At 45.2% G+C, this 19,071-nt stretch overlaps 2 long non-coding RNA genes across 2 annotated transcripts; one reads left to right on the forward strand and one right to left on the reverse strand.

Moving 5' to 3' along the window:
* The first annotated feature begins 576 nt into the window (after nucleotides 1–576).
* LOC309520775 lies at nucleotides 577–4,367 on the forward strand. Its single transcript, XR_014214402.1, has 2 exons — nucleotides 577–730; nucleotides 2,994–4,367. It is a non-coding gene; the product is annotated as an uncharacterized lncRNA (long non-coding RNA).
* A 547-nt stretch (nucleotides 4,368–4,914) lies between these two features.
* Nucleotides 4,915–17,292, reverse strand: LOC309520679. Its single transcript, XR_014214288.1, has 4 exons — nucleotides 17,155–17,292; nucleotides 11,065–11,224; nucleotides 9,839–9,979; nucleotides 4,915–5,570 (listed from the first exon to the last, which is right to left on the reverse strand). It is a non-coding gene; the product is annotated as an uncharacterized lncRNA (long non-coding RNA).
* Between the last annotated feature and the right edge of the window lie 1,779 nt (nucleotides 17,293–19,071).

The following is a 19,071-nucleotide window of genomic DNA, read 5'->3' on the forward strand; positions in this document are numbered from 1 at the left end:
GATCACCCAGAAGACAGCGTGTCATGCGTGTGGCGGGTGGTCAGGTGGCCTCTTCACAGGGTACAGTCCTCTATTTTGACGGTGTCAGCTGTTTGAAACTTTTTCCCTTAGCTTCATCCTCCATGAATTTATTTTTAAATGCCGCCCAAGTTGCTTGTTATTACTGCCTCCTGTGGGAGTGAGTTCCACAGTTTAACACTGCACTGTGTGAAGAAGTCCTTCTGTTATCTGTCCTGAATCTTCCAACATTCAGCTCCGTTGGATGTCTATGAGTTCTAGTGTCATGGGGGAGAAAGAGAGAAACATTTCTCTACCCCCTTTCTCCATGCCATGTATAATGTTGTAAACTTCTTTCTTGTCACCTCTTGCTTTTTCTCTAAAACTAGAAAGCCCCAGATGATGCAGTCCTCCAGCCAAGTAATGTGTACATTAAAAATGCCTCTACTGGCATAAAAATGCATTTATCTGTGAAAAAACTGCTTTATTTGGGGGGAAATAGCTGCATTAAAATGTGTGCATTCGGGAAAAATGTTTATGGCAAGTGCAATTTGCAGGACCCCGTTTTCACAAAACCAAAATTGGCTGATTCTCCCATCCTTACCTCTTCAGACAGCTGGGCACTCATGACTTCAGGAAAATGCCGGAAAATGCCTTAGAAAACATCTGCAGGACATCTAAATATGGGAGCAGCTGGATATGGTATTAGGAAAGAGTTAGGGTGCCCTCTAGTGTCCAACCATAGGGCTTCCATACATCCAGAATTTCCCAGACAAAGCCGGAATACAGTGGTACCTCGGTTTACGAACTTAATCCATTCTGGAAGTCTGTTCTTCAACCAAAACCATTCTTAAACCGAGGCGCGCTTTCCCTAAGGAGGCCTCCCAGCGCTGTTGCCCTTCCACCATTCGGATTCCGTTCTTAGACCGAGGTAAAGTTCTCAAACCAAGACACTATTTCCGGTTTTGCGGAGTTTGTAAACAAAATTGTCCTGAAACCAGACTGTTCTTAAACCGACGTACAACTGCATTGATCTTGGAGAATTTTCTTTAAAATAGCTCAAACTTTGCCCCCCCCAAAAAAAAATCTCAATAACTCAATAACTTCTGTGTCTGGATTTTCACTTTTCGAAATACCGTATTTTTCCGTCTATAAGACACCCCCATGTATAAGATATAATGTATATCTTATACATATATGTATATATAATGTATCTTATGTATATATAATGCATTTTGGGGGACTCAGGTTTTAAAAAGGGGGGTGTATCTGTGTATAAGACGCCCCCTAATTTTTGACATTACTTTTTAGGGGGGAAACCTAGTCTTATACACAGAAAAATACGGTATGTCACCCCCAAACACTGACAAAGGAATATAGGAAGTGACCTCATACTAATTCAAACTGTTGGTCAACCTGGCAGCCTCTCAGTAGTGCTTGATGCCCTAGCTAAGGTTGCCATATGTCCTCTTTTTCCAGGACATGCCCTCTTTATCAAGGGTATATAAAGTGGAAAGTTGTCAGCGATCCATAGTTAAAAGTCAAAGTTGGCGAATGTGTCCTCTTTTTTTGCTCTTCAAAATATGGCAGCCGTGCAGCCCAGAGCTTTCCAAACCAGGTGTCATGACACATTAGTGTGTCGTCTGCAGTGCGTAGGTGTGTTGGCACAAGCGCTTCTCCCGGGGCTGGAAAGAAGAATAAGAAGAAGAGTTTGGATTTGATATCCCGCCTTTCACTCCCCTTCAGGAGTCTCAAAGCGGCTCACATTCTCCTTTCCCTTCCTCCCCCACAACAAACAGTCTGTGGGGTGAGTGGGGCTGAGAGACTTCAAAGAAGTGTGACTGGCCCAAGGTCACCCAGCAGCTACAGGTGGAGGAGCGGAGACACGAACCCGGTTTCCCAGATTACGTGACTACTGCTCTTAACCACTACACCACACTGGCTTTCCACACTGGAAAGGGGTTAGTTTAACCTCCAGTTCACTAGTAAAACTGAATGACTGTGTCATGAAATGATACATGTCTAAAAGGTTTAGAAAGCTCCGCTGGCCTAGCCAATGGAAGATGATCTGTCACATTTTGTAGTACCAGCTCGTCCCCAATTCCAGTGAGTGAACTTAGAGCTTCTGAATGGGGTAACTGTGCCCCTGAAGGATCAGTTGCGCAGCCTGGGAGTCATTTTGGACTTGCAGCTGTCCATGGAGGCGCAGGTTAATTCTGTGTCCAGGGCAGCTGTTTATCAGCTCCATCTGGTACGCAGGCTGAGACCCAACCTTCCTGCGGTCTGCCTTGCCAGAGTGGTGCATGCTCTGGTTATCTCCTGCTTGGACTACTGCAATGCACTCTATGTGGGGCTACCTTTGAAGGTGACCCAGAAACTGCAACTAATCCAGAATGCGGCAGCTAGACTGGTGACTAGGAGGGGCCGCCGAGACCAGATAACACCAGTCTTGAAAGACCTACATTGGCTCCCAGTATATTTCCAAGCACAATTCAAAGTGTTGGTGCTGACCTTTAAAGCCCTAAAAGGCCTCAGTCCTGTATACCTGAAGGAGCGTCTCCACCCCCATCGTTCTGCCTGGACACTGAGGTCCAGCGCTGAGGGCCTTCTGGCGGTTCCCTCACTGTGAGAAGCCAAGGTACAGGGAACCAGGCAGAGGGCCTTCTCAGTAGTGGCACCCGCCCTGTGGAACGGCCTCCCACCAGATGTCAAAGAGAAGAACAACTACCAGACTTTTAGAAGACATCTGAGGGCAGCCCTGTTTAGGGAAGCTTTTGATGTTTGATGCATTACTGTACAGTGGTACCTCGGGTTAAGTACTTAATTTGTTTCAGAGGTCCGTTCTTAACCTCAAACTGTTCTTAACCTGAGGTACCACTTTAGCTAAGCAAAGTTCTGAACCTGAAGCACTATTTCTGGGTTAGTCGAGTCTGTAACCTGAAGCGTATGTAACCTGAGCTACCACTGTATTAGGAAAGGGTTAGGGTGCCCCCTAGTGTCCTACCAAAGCACTGACAATGGAATATAGGAAGTGACCTCATACTGATTCAAACTGTTGGTCCACCTGGCAGCCTCTCAGTGGTGCTTGATGTCCCAGCTAGGGTTGCCATATGTCCTCTTTTTCCAGGACACGTCCTCTTTTTCATGGGTATGTAAAATGAGAGTCATCATAGCAATCCATAGTTAAAAATAGAAGTGGTGTCCTCTTTTTTGCTCTTCAAAATAGGGCAACCCTACAGACCAAAGCTTTCCAAACTGCATTTAAAAGGGTAAAGGTAAAGGGACCCCTGACTGTTAGGTCCAGTTGTGACCGACTCTGGGGTTGAGGCGCTCATCTCGCTTTATTGGCCGAGGGAGCCGGCGTACAGCTTCCAGGTCATGTGGCCAGCAGGACTGAGCCACTTCTGGCGAACCAGAACAGCGCACAGAAACGCTGTTTACCTTCCCGCCAGAGTGGTACCTATTTATCTACTTGCACTTTGACGTGCTTTCGAACTGCTAGGTTGGCAGGAGCAGGGACCGAGCAACGGGAGCTCACCCCGTCATGGGGATTCGAACCGCCGACCTGCTGATCGGCAAGTCCTAGGCTCTGTGGTTTAACCCACAGCACCACCCGCGTCCCTACTTTAAAAGGGTAGATTGCGCCAATTGGTAGAAGATTAGATCAGCAGTGGCTATTAGCTACCACGGCTGTTTCCTGCTTCTAGTATTAGTATATATTAGTCCTCATAAGGGCAGAAGCAAAGTGTTTCGCTAGACCTTGTCCTGTTTTTCTGCTAGAAGCAGTTCCTTCAGAATCAGGAATGTGCCCAGCCTTGGTTTATCCATCAAAGGTGCAAGTCACTACAAGCCTATGGTTTCAGAGAGCGAGTGAGAGAGATGGTGGGATATCTTGGAGATCCAAACTGTGGTTGAGGAACCCATGGCTCTCCATGTTGGACTCTAAATCTCATCAGCCCCAACAGTCAGTCAACAATGCTCAGTTATCACCTGAGTGTTCAGAAGGGGGTGGAATACAGTGGATTCCTCTATTTCCTCTATGTGTTTGGGGATCCAGACAATGGTTTTTTCGTGTGTGTGTGTGTGTGTGTGTGTGTGTGATTCTATCCCTCCCTCCAATTTAGTTGCCATTCCCCCTTTTCAGCAACTCAGCACACCACACCATTGCGTTTTTATGGGGTTGTTATGCGAACTCTTCGATTTTGATGTGTAGATCTCACTTCTGTCTCCAGATGTTAACCAGTAAAAATTACAGATCCAGTAAATAGATTTCAGACATTATTGTTTTTTTTAAGGAAAGGGGACATGTAAAATAAATAAATGACAAGAGAAAAGCTGTGGTAGAAAGAAAATACTTTGGTTGTTTTTTTTTAAAGAATTCCAAAAAATGTAAATAAATTACTTTTTGCAAATGAAACAAATGCAATGGAAATGGCCAAATTTACAAATCAGAAAGTTTAAACCCTATCTATTGTACTCAGTTCTTGGTGGTAATTGAAGCTTTCCATTCCCCTCCTCCACTATATCTCTGACTCATCAACCTTCCAGTCTGGCAGATAGAAAATTCCAAAAGGACCAGTGGAAGAAACAAACATAGAAACAATTTCAATCTCCTTCTCCTCAATATGGACAAGCATCTTGCACAAAGGCGTGTTTCCATCACGCATGGTGTGGCTTGGTAATGTAAGAGTCTTGACTGGTCAGGTGTGGAACGAGGGATGACGGCCAGGTATTGGGGAAGGGTGGCAAAGGAGTGGGAATTTGGTGGGGTTGGCAAACACACAAACACAAGCACATATTTATAAATGTGTGCGTATACGTTTTTGCACACACACACTGGCTTTTCCTGTGTGTACCCTACTGTTACATTGCGATGCCAAAGGTATTTGTGTGGCTCCCAAGCACACACACCTCAGCTCAAAAAACATACATCAATTTTATTTTATAAAAAAATCACTTTTGCTGGCTGCTCCTTTGGGTCCCCTTGGAAAAGAAGCTTGAGAAGTACAGTCCTCACCAAAGCCACTTTGTCACGTTGGCTACACTTTGGCTGTTCCCCATCCCTTGGAAAATTGGCTCATGTGGCCTTTGGCTCAAAAAGGTTAGCTGCTTTTTGAGGTTTCGTTTCTCTTCCTTAAAGTCTGCTGCCTCCTCACCCTCTGAGTCTCACCCCTGGACTTGTGCCCCAAAGGTATTCCATGAACCCACCACTGAAGGGAATGGCCCTGGCTGTTGGTTGCTCCCCCCCCCCCCCCGTTGTAAATGGATTATAGCGTCTTACCCTCCCGCTGCTCAATTATTATTTTTTGTGCATCGTAAGCATTGGCACCCAAAGCAAACAGGATCGCTGATTGTTTGGTACAAGACGTGTCTATACAGGACTGCTGTCTCTCTCTCTCTCTCTCTCTCTCACACACACACACACACACACACACACACACACGAAGGAGGAGGCACAACTGTTCTTTCCTATGCAAATGCCCCCCACTTCCACAAAAGAAACAGATTCTTGACCCCACTCCTTGATTGTTCAGGTGACTTCATCCAGAACTTCATCCAAGGAGCTCTGGGTCCTGCAAGGGAGAAAGGTGAGGAATCATTGCAAATGAGTGTGGACAGCGTGGCTCAAAATCGGTGCTGCATCAACAGTACAAAACTGGCATTTTCAATCAGTGAAAGCAACAACAACAACACTTCCATGAGAAAACCACCCACTTCTCAACATATTGGAATCACTAAGGGAGCTGGGCATGTTTAGCCTGGAGAAGAGGAGGTTAAGGGGTGATATGATAGCCATGTTCAAATATATCAAAGGATGTCACATAGAGGAGGGAGAAAGGTTGTTTTCTGCTGCTCCAGAGAAGCGGACACGGAGCAATGGATCCAAACTGCAATAAAGAAGATTCCACCTAAACATTAGGAAGAACTTCCTGACAGTAAGAGCTGTTTGACAGTGGAATTTGCTGCCAAGGAGTGTGGTGGAGTCTCCTCCTTTGGAGGTCTTTAAGCAGAGGCTTGACAACCATATGTCAGGAGCATAGGCGCCGACTCCATGGGGCCTGAGGGGGCTCGAGCCCCCTCAAAAAAAATTTGGGGGGGGCTCAGCCCCCCCAATAATCTCGGGCGCCCTTCCAGCAGAGCGCCGCCGCCATCCCCCGCCTCCTCCCCACCTGCTCCCTCGCCAGCCAGCCAGCCAGCCGCGCGCCCTAGTCAGAGAGCCCCGGCCGTCCCCCGCGAGATTAGGGAATCCCCGGGGGCGGGGGCTCCTGCCTCGCTGCTTCGCAGCACCACCGCCACTGCCAAGGCACTGCAGGGGGAATTTCCTTCCTCCTGGCGGTTTCAGCCCCCGCGAGAACAGGGTAATCCCGACTGGCCACACCTCCCAGCCAGCCAATCGGCTGGCTGGGGGGCGTGGCTTGCCCTATTTAGGGCCGGAGCCACTTTATTTGCATATTCATGAGCTTATTTATTATTCATGAGCTTTCCCGGGGCCCCCCCAATATTTTTTATAAGTCCGCGTCCCTGGTCAGGAGTGCTCTGATGGTGTTTCCTGCTTGGCAGGGGGTTGGACTCGATGGCCCTTGTGGTCTCTTCCAACTCTATGATTCTATGATTTATTTGCTGTTGCATTTCTATCCAACTTCAAAGGGGGGTTCAAGAGGGCATACATAGTTCTATCCTCTCCCTGTTTTTATCCTCAAAAGAACCCTGTGAAGTAGACTAGGCTGAGAGACAGTGACTGGCCTGAGGTCATATTCAGTGGGCTCCATGACCCAACAAGGATTTCAACCCTGGGTACTAGCCCAGCACTCTAACCACGACCCAACTGTAGCTAATGCTAGTCCTATTCAGAGTAAGGTAAAGGTAAAGGGACCCCTGAGCATTAGGTCCAGTTGTGACCGACTCTGGGGTTCCGGCGCTCATCTCGCTTTATTGGCCAAGGGAGCCGGCGTACAGCTTCCGGGTCATGTGGCCAGCATGACTAAGACGCTTGTGGCAAACCAGAACAGTGCACGAAAACGCCGTTTACCTCCCCGCCGGAGCGGTACCTATTTATCTACTTGCAACTGTGACGTGCTTTCGAACTGCTAGGTGGGCAGGAGCAGGGACAGAGCAACGGGAACTCACCCCATTGCAGGGATTTGAACCACTGACCTTCTGATCGGCAAGTCCTAGGCTCTGTGGTTTAACCCACAGCACCACCCGTGTCCCTCCTACTCAGAGTAGACCCACTTAAATTACTGGTTAGTTTAGGCCCATTGATTTCAGTGGATCTACTCTGGGTAGGACTAACAACGGACTCAACCCAATGGAAATAACTGGTTTGACACCTCGCCTAGCTGTTGTCAACATAGCCTTTTGTTCTCAGGGCAGCTTATACCAAGAAAACAAATGAAACACAATGCAAGAAGTAGGTCAGCAATTTAGCACTTAAAAGTGTGTTTTGTCAAAAGAGTTCAGTAACAAATCTTACAAAACCACACCCTCTGTGAAGGTTTGAGGCTGGGACAGAAACATGTTTGAAGCTGACAGTAAGGAAAATGGGAATCTCTGAGTTGTTAGGCTAGTTTGTTTTGGGTTTTTTCCAGCTGATTGGTCTGAAGGTGATGAGGAAGAACTGTAGTTCAGGGGTGAGCATCAAATTGCCATGCAGTATATCCCAGGTCCAATCACTGGAATCCCCACGTAGGCCTGGGAAATGCTCCCTGTCTGAAACCCTGAAGAACGGCTGCCAGTCTGAGTAGGCATCACTGAGATAAACAGACAGTCTGACTCAGCATAAGGTAGATTCCGAAGTTCCTATGTTCAACAGTAATTAGTTGGGTAGGAAAGATGGGGGGGTGTCACACCTGGCAACCAATGAGACCCTTTCTGCAAGATCTCTCCTATGGATTTAAAATTGTATGAAGATAGAGACTTGCTTTTCCCAAGAGCAATATTGTCTGGTTCCAGAATTAACACTAAATACATTGTTTTTGTTAAATGAGCCACTATAGCCTCTAGAGGGCCATGAAAATTTGTGTCCCGGGCTTTTTAGACTCATCTACCCATGTAATAGGGACGCGGGTGGCGCTGTGGGCTAAAGCCTCAACGCCTAGGGCTTGCCGATCGAAAGGTCGGCGGTTCGAATCCCCGCGGCAGGGTGCGCTCCCGCTGTTCGGTCCCAGCGCCTGCCCACCTAGCAGTTCGAAAGCACCTCCGGGTGCAAGTAGATAAATAGGTACCGCTTACGAGCGGGAAGGTAAACGGCGTTCCGTGTGCGGCTCTGGCTCGCCAGAGCAGCGATGTCACGCTGGCCACGTGACCCGGAAGTGTCCCCGGACAGCGCTGGCCCCCGGCCAATAAATGTGAGATGGGCGCACAAACCCCACAGTCTGTCAAGACTGGCCCGTTCGGGCAGGGGTACCTTTACCTTTACCTTTACCCATGTAATAAAAGGGACACGGGTGGCGCCGTGGTCTAAACCACAGAGCCTAGGACTTGCCGATCAGAAGGTCGGCAGTTTGAATCTCCACGACAGGTGAGCTCCCGTTGCTCGGTCCCAGCTCCTGCCAACCTAGCAGTTTGAAAGCACATCGAAGTGCAAGTAGATAAATAGGTAAGGGAAGGTAAACGGTGTTTCCATCGGCTGCTCTGGTTTCACTAGAAGTGTCTTAGTCATGCTGGCCACATGACCCGGAAAAACTGTCTGCGGACAAACGTCGGCTCCCTCGGCCAGTAAAGCGAGATGAGCACCGCAACCCCAGAGTCGTCCACAACTGGACTTAACAGTCAGGGGTCCCTTTACCTTTACCCATGTACTATCTGAAACCAAAGGGTTTCCCAATGTGAATACTAGCACTATTTTCCACTTTCCTACCCCACTATAATTGTAAACACCCTCAGAAAACAGCCTCAGCCTTAGCGTCTCTCCCTTGCAGTAACTTCCTTCATAATAATAATAATAATAATAATAATAATAATAATAGTAAATTTTATTTATATCCCGCCCTTCCCAGCTGAAGCCGGGCTCAGAGCAGCTAACAACAATAAAAGTAACACAGCATTTAAAATCAATTCATTCTAAAATCAATTCAAAATCAAATTAATGGCAACCATTGGGCTAGAGTTCTGTCAGGATTACCAAAGGAGGGGGGTCAGACTGTGCCTTGGCCAAAGGCCTGGTGGAACAGCTCTGTCTTGCAGGCCCTGCAGAAAGATGTCAAGTCCCGTAGGGCCCTAGTCTCTTGTGACAGAGCATTCCACCAGATCGGAGCCACAGCCGAAAAAGCCCTGGCTCTGGTTGAGGCCAGCCTAACCTTCCTGTGGCCCATAACCATTTGGGAGGGGAATATCCACCATCTAAATATATCCTTTGAGGTGACCTTTTGATGTGACACTTTGGGGAAGGACCACAGTTCAGTGGTATAGCATCTGCTTTTCATTTAAAAGTATCCAGATTCAATCCCTGGCATCTTCAACTAAAACAGGAGCAAGGTTGCACTCCCCCTGTTCCTCTCTCTGCATAGGTCATCCATCAGGGCAACCAAAGCCAACTCAGTCCTGTGGTCAGGACTGAACCCATATTGCCATTGACTCAAGTTCTACTCATTGTCAGCTCTGGCTCCCCCTACTATTGGGCTCCCAGCCTTTCACCCTACCAATCCCAACAGGTGCCAGCCACCATTGTTGCTCATTTGGAAATATTAGAGCCACACCAATGAGCTCCAGTAATCTCTCTTACAGAGGCTGGATTTGCAATGGCTTCCAAGGGGAAAGGGATGCCAAAGGTTCATGAATGACTTTCCTACCCCCGATAGATAATGCAGCTGCAATAGAATACCCCCATATGGAACAGTACCTTCTTTGAAGTCCACGCTAGGGACACAATCACCTGGGGCACACTTCAGTAAACACAGGGCACAACCTCCTTGTCATTCATCAGTTCAACGTCGGAGTCGGGGAGATTCTTCATATGCTTGTACTTATTACTGGATGTCCTCTGGAGTCACAAAGAAGGGGAGAGGATGGAGAAGGAGATAACAGATGTGAGGGATCACAGCTTTAGAGAATTAATCATATCTTACCCCCACCTGTACCCTTTACTTATCCAGGTTTCGATGGAATTCCTTTTCATATAGCAGAAGTCCCAACAGATTATGAGAACTAGATTGGGTTAGCCATGGGAGCTGTCCATCCCCTCTGTAGACCCACCTGAATTCTTGGTCATTGGTTTCAAGGCCAGATAAGGATGGCAGCCTTTTCCCCCTTAGTGTGAGAGGTGTTGGTCAAGATAGATAAGATAAAACTTTATTCGCATCAGCCAATGGCTATAGCAACAGTAAAGCATTACAGTATACGCAGAAAAAAGGAATTTGATATAAGAGCACAATTTAAAGTCCTGAATCAGCCATCAGTTAGTGGCCCTTGTTCCGATTGTCCCTGCTATGAACCTAGCAACATTTGCTGTTATCTGCTCATTTTGATCTGATAGAAGAAAGGACATTGTGGCCGCGGTTGAGCACCCTGGGATGGTTAGTACGAGTGGGGTGATGATCTTGTTCCTCAGGTCTTTGTAGAGAGTACAAGACAGGAGGGCGTGTGCCACTGTTTCAGTGCTACCATCTCCAGAGGGGCAAAGACGTTTCTCAGGCGGGGTCTTTTGGAATCGACCCTCAAGTACCACAGATGGCAAAACATCCAGTCTTGCAAGTGTAAAAGCACATCTGTATTTTGGGATAACAAGAGGGGTTGGTTGCTTGAAATGCAAATTGGCCTGAGAGGAGTATGGTGATTGGAGAAAGGTCAGAAAGCCACCAATAATGCCTCCATAGATACAGGCCATGTTTGTATCCTACATTTAAAGCAGTATTATACCGCTCTAAGAGTCATAGCTTCTCCCCACGAATTCTGGGAAGTGTAGCTTGTTATACCCCCTATCCCCCCCACCCAAAGCTACAATTCCCAGAGTCCCCTGGGAAGAGGGATTGATTGATAAGCTACTTGTCTGGATGATATATCTCCATCTGCCAGCTGCTCTGGATCCATCTGTGTTGCGAGACCACTTTCCCCTCAAACAAGGATTACCTTGACCGGTGAGAGTTCCTGGTGAATTAGCTTCTTAAACTCACTCTTCTGGAACTTCTCCGTCTCGGCCACCTTCTTGTGGTTTGCCTTGGAGTTCCGCTCAATCATGTTTGTGAAGGCTTTGTACAGGCTTGACATCTTGCGATGCTCAGATGTTTTCCTGCAAGTAGGAATGAAGGCTGATCACAAGAACGTAATAAAAGCCTGCTGGATCAGGCCAAAGGCCCATTTGCTTCAGCATCCTGGCTCAACTGGTATTCAGCAAAAAGGGTTTATTGTATGAACCAGAAGCCGTAACAATTTAACTGGTAGTCAAAGACATATCGTGGAAGGGCTAGGAGTCCTTTCCCAGTGCAGGAGACTGAATAGGTCACTGTAGGTCATCTTCTTTTTACGGACCACCTTAAAATACCAGATTTTCATTCCATTTTGGAAGCAACTGCAATGCGCTGCGCTAGATGCTGAATTATTTGTAGCTGTCCTCTTGCTGCTTCTTTTATATCTTATGTTGCATCTTCCTGTATTGGTATCTGCACTCATAGTGTTCAGGTTGTAATAAAATGCAATAAAAGAAATAAAAGATGCAACTGAAAGGCAATGAAAATTCAACATGAAATTTCAATGCAGACATGCCCTGGATGACCTGAATGAAGCTCATGGATCACTGGTGGTCCACAGATTGCAGTTTGGGTGCCGCTGTTGCAGGGGTGCCACTGTGGGTACCCACAGCTGCAACATGGACATGCAACATCACACGCACTATGTGCAGGCGTGTGAGAGAGATGTCACACATCTGCGTTGCGGCGGCAGCGGTGACTCCTCTTCTTCCTCCTATCCACAGACAGCAAGACACCCTTCTCCATGGGGAGGGGCTTGGACTTGGAGACAGAGAGACCCACCCGCGAGAAAAGGGTGCTTCACTGACTGGCAGAGGAGGACAGAGCTGAACTGCTTCTCTCTCGGAGGCAGCGTTGCTTCCACCTGCCAATGTTTTTCTTTTTTTCCTTTTTTTCTTTTTTAAATAAATTTTTATTCAAATTTCACACAAAAAATTTAACAAACATAACAACACCAACAAACACAAAACATGTATAATTTCAAATCCTTATTTTCATATAACTTATTTCCTAGACTCCCCCATACCCCCTTACTGCATTCTAATTTCAAACTTTTTTTCAACAAATTCTTACTCTCAGTCTTTTCAGATTTATAACCTCCTTTCTTCTTTTTAATCTTAATCTTTACAGCTGTAAACCCCTTAATTTATAAAACCAGCGCCATTCTAACACTCATTAATTTTACAGTATTTCTTTAAATAATTCTTAAATTTTCATTGACTTTGTGGGCACCCAGCCCCCAAAATTATTATTTTTTTCTATTTTATTGAATTTTACAAGAAAAGAAAGAAAGACAAAGAACAATACATAACACTGTAAACACATTTATATACATGTTTTCCAAAATGCAAACTAAAAAAAAGACAAAAGAAAAGAAAATGCTTTTCATAACCAATAATATTACCAAATTCATGCTTCAAACATTAAAATATATAAATCCTAGTTAAAATATTATAAAAGACTTCCACCGCATTCGCCGCACGTCTTAGTTATCTTGCTCGCCTTTACATCTGTTCTTCAATCATTTCCCTTCCTTAGGTTCTTTCATAATCAGTCAAATCTTTATGTTCTCTATATTCTTCACAAGGTTAGTCTAAGCACAACCAAACTTTTGTATTTGAGCCCTGCTTGTATAAATATTCATTTAAGCATTCCCATTGTTTTGGAATTATAGTTTTGGATTTATGCCTTATTAAATCCGTCAGGTACTCACATAGTTTACTTAACCATTCCCCTTTCGTTGGGATAGAATTTCCTTCCCAGTGTTATATTGTTATATAATTCCAATGTTAGATATTATATAATTGCCTTTCCAAAATTATATTATTGTGGGCGCCCAAGCACCCGTGGCCCCCTGGAGTTGGCTGCTGTGCACTGTCGTAGGCATTTGATTTTCATGACCCACTTTTCCCCTGGCAAGCAAGCAAGTATCACACAGGGAGCTACACCCCATGGCTGCAATTGAACAAAATAGGAGGCGGAGGAGTGAGAGAAGGATTTGGCCATGACTCACGCCCAAAACCGCCCATATGTTCTCCCACACAAATCATGGGTGTCTGCTGGAACACTTGGGATTAACCTGGAGAAATGACACCTGTTGACACAACAGGTGCAATCCTAAGAATGTCTACTCTTATGTAAGACCCATCAAGTCTAATGGGTCTTGCTACCAATTAAGTAGGTGTCAATTTGCAGCCTCTCAGCTGTCAACCCGGAAGATACTTTTTTGTTTTTTCAATCAATCTTTATTACGGTCCAGAGACCCAACAAAGCAACGCACAATTCAGACAGCCTACCTCCAGGTTAAACAGGCATTTTGTTCAGACTTAAAGATAGGGATCATTGGTTCTTGCAACCACCGATAAAAACTTCGCCACTGCTAATGTTCTAGCGTTTGTCTGGTCTTCCAATAGGAACCTGACATAGTGAGCCTCTGATTTTCCCGGGAAAGGTACCAGCAAGGGTTTTTTAAATTAATTATTTGGTTTTTGAGGTTAAAATTTTACAGTCACATATACAACACAAAAACAAGATTCCAAGGAATCTCTTCGACTTTCCTCCTCCCCCTTGTGGGTCCTATTGTCGATCATTTCCTCCTGCACAGGCTTCCTCAAACTTGGCCCTCCAGATGTTTTTGGCCTACAACTCCCATGATCCCTAGCTAGCAGGACCAGTGGTCAGGGATGATGGGAATTGTAGTCTCAAAACAACTGGAGGGCCAAGTTTGAGGAAGGCTGCATCCTGCACCTTTTATGATAACCCAAATATTTTACCTCTCTATTGTGTCCAAAATTCACCAATGAACCACAAGTGGTCCAATCTTACTAACGATTGTATTGTTTACAATGGTCTTTAAGATACGTTATAAAATATTTCCCCATTCCTTATTAAAATTTTGGCCTTCCTTATTTCTGATTCTGCTGGTCATTTTAGCCATTTCTGCATAGTCCACTAACTTCATCTGCTATTCTTCTCTGGTTGGGACTTTATCTTCTTTCCATCTCTGGGCCAATAAAATCCGCGCAGCTGTGGTCGCATATATAAATAGTCTTTTCTGCTTCCTAGGAATTTCGGCATCAACCGGGAAGATTAAGGACAGTCCAAAGGAAGGACTTCCTCACACAATGCGTAGTTGAATTATGGAATTTGCTCTTCACTGGAGGCAGCGATGGGACCAGCTTGGATAATAATAATATAATACAGTGGTACCTCGGGTTACATATGCTTCAGGTTACATACGCTTCAGGTTACAGACTCCGCTATCCCAGAAATAGTGCTTCAGGTTAAGAACTTTGCTTCAGGATGAGAACAGAAATCGTGCTCCAGCGGCGAGGCAGCAGCAGGAGGCCCCATTAGCTAAAGTGGTCTTCAGGTTAAGAACAGTTTCAGGTTAAGAACGGACCTCCGGAATGAATTAAGTACTTAACCCGAGGTACCACTGTAATAATTTATTATTTATACCCCTTCCATCTGGCTGAGTTTCCCCAGCCACTCTGGGTGGCTCCCAATCAACTGTTAAAAACAATACAGCATAAATAAACAGGGCTGCCTTCAGATGTCTTTTAAAGATAAGATAGCTGCTTATTTTCTTGACATCTGATGGGAGGGCATTCCACAGGGTGGGCGCCACTACCGAGAAAGCCCTCTGTTTGGTTCCCTATAACCTCCCTTCTCGCCAGAAGGCCCTCTGAGGCTGGACCTCAGTGTCTGGGCTGAACGATGGGGGTGGAGATGCTCCTTCTGGTATACAGGACCAAGGCCGTTTAGGGCTTTAAAGGTCAGCACCAACACTTTGATTTTGAAAGGGGATTAGACAACATCATGGAGCAGAAGGTTGTCATGAGAGTTTTGTTCCATCTCCACAGTCCAAGGCAGGATGCCTCTGAATACCAATCACTGGGCCTCAGGTTCTGCTTTCAGGCTTCCCAGATGCAAAGCAGGCAAAAGGAAGGGCTATAGGTTATAGGGGCCTAGCACATGCACCGTGATGTCATGATGTCACATTGCGATGTGATGTCATGACATCACGCGCCCTGCAGCCTCAGAACCTGGCTTCTGGTGCCACCTGAAGTCAGGTTCCAAGATCCTGCAAGGCCTCAGAGAGCACAAGAAGTTGCATCGGGGGGGGGGGGAGCTGCAGTATGGGTGCTGAGCTCAGGCTCCCGGGGCTCCCTATAGTGAAATCACTTCAAGATGCTTCATAAAAACTGATTCATATGTGAAAAAACAATGGCTTGCATTTAATGTTGAGGTAGACCATTGAAATTGATAGGCATGACAAACATAGATCAATTAATTTCAAAGGGGGGACTTGAAGTTGTCTGCAAAATAATAATCATATACTGGTAATAATAACAAGTTCGAAGAATTGATGCTTTTGAATTATGGTGCTGGAGGAGACTCTTGAGAGTCCCATGGACTGCAAGAAGATCAGACCTCTCCATTCTGAAGGAAATCAGCCCTGAGTGCTCACTGGAAGGACAGATCGTGAAGCTGAGGCTCCAATACTTTGGCCACCTCATGAGAAGAGAAGACTCCCTGGAAGAGACCCTGATGTTGGGAAAGATGGAGGTCACAAGGAGAAGGGGACGACAGAGGACGAGATGGTGGGACAGTGTTCTGGAAGCTACCAGCATGAGTTTGACCAGGCAGTGGAAGACAGGAGTGCCTGGCATGCTCTGGTCCAGGGGGTCACGAAGAGTTGGACACGACTAAACGACTAAACAACAACAAATCAATACGCATGCCTTATTGTAGAGCAAAATCATCATCTAACACAACAAAATAATATGCATCTGAACAGTAAGTTACTAGAATGCAATAGTGGAGCAAAGCTGTTTGCTTCCTGCCCTGATTTTGAGCTTCCCAGATCATTTGGCTGTCTACAATGGGATAGGGCTGTAGCTCAGCAGTAGACATAGGTGCCAACTCCCTGGGAGCCTGGGTACCCGAGCACCCACAAAATTCCACATGAAGGGGCTGAGCACCCACAAATTTCAGTGCCAGGGACATGCATGCTGTATGGCACCCATGGCGCTGGGCACCCACAGTCATGGAGCCAAGTTGGCACTCCTGGATTTCGCCATACAGTAAAAACCATGTACAGAACAATTGCATATATAAGAGTAGTCAAACACACACACACAAACATATTCAGATACCAGCTGGAATCACCATCAGCCTCTCATCATCAATGAATTTCGTAACATACCATTTTTCTATAAAGCACCAGTACTTCCACTGATGATGTGCTACAGTCTGAATTTCCCCCAAGTTGGTTTCAGGGGCTCGGGGCGCTGCTAAACCAACGGAGCTTCTTGGGCTTGCCGATCAGAAGATCGGCGGTTCGAATCCCCAAAACAAGGTGAGATCCTGTTACTCTGTCCCACCTCCTGCCAACCTAGCAGTTCGAAAGCACACCAGTGCAAGTAGATAAATAGGTACCATTGTGGTGGGAAGGTAAGTGGCGTTTCTGTGTGCTCTGGCACTTGTCACAGTCCTCCGTGCTCCAGAAGTGGTTTAGTCATGCTGGCCACATGACCCGGAAAGCTGTCTGTGGACAAACGCCGGCTCTCTCGGCCTGAAGCGAAATGAGCTCCGCAACAGTCACCTTTGACTAGACTTAACCGTCCAGGGATCCCTTACCTTTACCTTACCTTTCATGCATGGTGAATCCTTACATCAATGGAACCACACAGAAGTGAATTGGGCTAAATGGGTTTTTGATGCATGCCTCATTCCCAACTCTGTGGCCCCAGGACTGCACCCACACAATGTAACTAAACCATTTTAATCTTTTTTAAAGCACATTACTTTCTCCGAAGAATGCTGGGCACTGCAACTAACTCCTCACAGAGCTACAAATTCCCAGCACCCTGAAGAAAGTGTGCCTCCCCCTGGATTATTCAGGTGAGTTTGCTTTAAATATGTATGCAGCCTGAAACCTAAGACAGAATAAAATCCCAAGACTTACCCAGGTCAGCGCTGAGAAACTGGCCCGGGCAAATGCAGCATTTGCAAAAGCAAGGCACCCCAAGCCAGCTTCCCTTATGCTGAGCGGTGAGAGAAAGTGGGAGGCGGGTGGTGAGTTTCCTTCTGGCCAAACCTGCTCTGGTGTTGTTGTTGCTCCATTTCCCCTGCGTTCCTGCTGGAACCCTCCCAGATGATCATATGTCAGGAAGGTGTTTATCCACGTGCGTGAGAGACAGGTTGAGAGAGATGGGGAGCAGGTTAGCTCTCTGCAGGAGATTGGGGTCAAGGGAATAAGAAGAATGAAAAAGAACGTTTCCTTTTTTAAAAAATATATCTTTATTAATTTAAGATAAATGCATTTATGAGAAAACAGACCTACATACAAGTAAACAAACATACAAACAAATAACAGAAAAACCAAACAAACCACCACACTATAAGATAATTAATTAATATAATTATAATATAATTAATATAATTATCATTATATATACTCCTGATACTAAACACAATTATAAAACTTATAGAGAAGAAATTTAAAACTGACTTCCAATTAATCTCACTGTACTTTATCTATCCATTACTTTATACCGCACAGTTACATATTTCTTATATAATTTCTTTTTGCCTCCCTAGGAACTTATATTTATACAATACAGGGATCAGTCTAATTCTGCCAAGATGTTTCCTTTTATTCCATGGTTTTCTAAATATTCTTTAAAGATTCCCCAATCCTTATAGACATTTTGTTTTGGTTGGCCTCTTCCTCTTACTCTTACTCTTCCTGTCGCTTTCGCTAGCTGCAGATGTTCTACCATTTTATTTTTTATTTAGAATATCTGTGAAAAAGAACGTTTCCTATTCACTGGAAAAAATTATAGCTGTCCTCTGCCTCCACAGTCAGAGGCAGCAATGATTCTGAATACAGTGGTACCTCGGGTTACATACGCTTCAGGTTACATACGCTTCAGGTTACAGACTCCGCTAACCCAGAAATAGTGCTTCAGGTTAAGAACTTTGCTTCAGGATGAGAACAGAAATCGTGCTCCTGCGGCGCGGCAGCAGCAGGAGGGCCCCATTAGCTAAAGTGGTGCTTCAGGTTAAGAACAGTTTCAGGTTAAGAACGGACCTCCGGAACGAATTAAGTACTTAACCTGAGGTACCACTGTACCAGTTGCTGGAAACCACAGGACGGGAGAGTGTTGTCCGGTTTGGTTCAGCTTATGTATTTCCCACTGGGGAACAGATGCACAACTAGATCATTCATTCATTCATTTTTAAATTTGTATACAGTCCTTCACCCGAAGATCCCGGGGCATTTTGCAAGATGAGTATAGAAAACAAAAATACATAATGAAAACTAAAACAAAATAACCCCATAACCTCTGCTCCCACAAATGCATTCAAAACAAAAAATTATGGAAAAGTGGGCTAGATATATGTTCAAAAATACAGTAAAGGTTTGCTATCTATGCTAGCATTCAATTGACGTTGGAGAGAGACTGAGTTGAGAAATAAGACCAAGGGTACATATTGATATAGGAATGTATTAGATAAAATGTAAAGAAATATACAATAATAAGAGTACATTCATTTGTAAAAAAAGGAATATACAACGGGATAGACAGGAAGTCCAGAGTGTTGGTACATATATAATTTTGGAATAGTTTTTTGTCCTTGTTTTTCCCCCTTTTTTCTTTTAGTATATAAACTTTGTATACATGTTGAAAATTATAGTACAATAAGCCTTGTGATGTAATATGATAATGGACCAAGGGTACATATTGATATAGGAATGTATTAGATAAAATGTAAAGAAATATACAATAATAAGAGTACATTCATTTGTAAAAAAGGGAATATACAACAGGATAGACAGGAAGTCCAGAGTGTTGGTACATATATAATTTTGGAATAG

Source organism: Podarcis vaucheri (assembly GCF_965113315.1).
Source record: "Podarcis vaucheri genome assembly, chromosome: 16".
NCBI lineage: Eukaryota > Metazoa > Chordata > Lepidosauria > Squamata > Lacertidae > Podarcis > Podarcis vaucheri.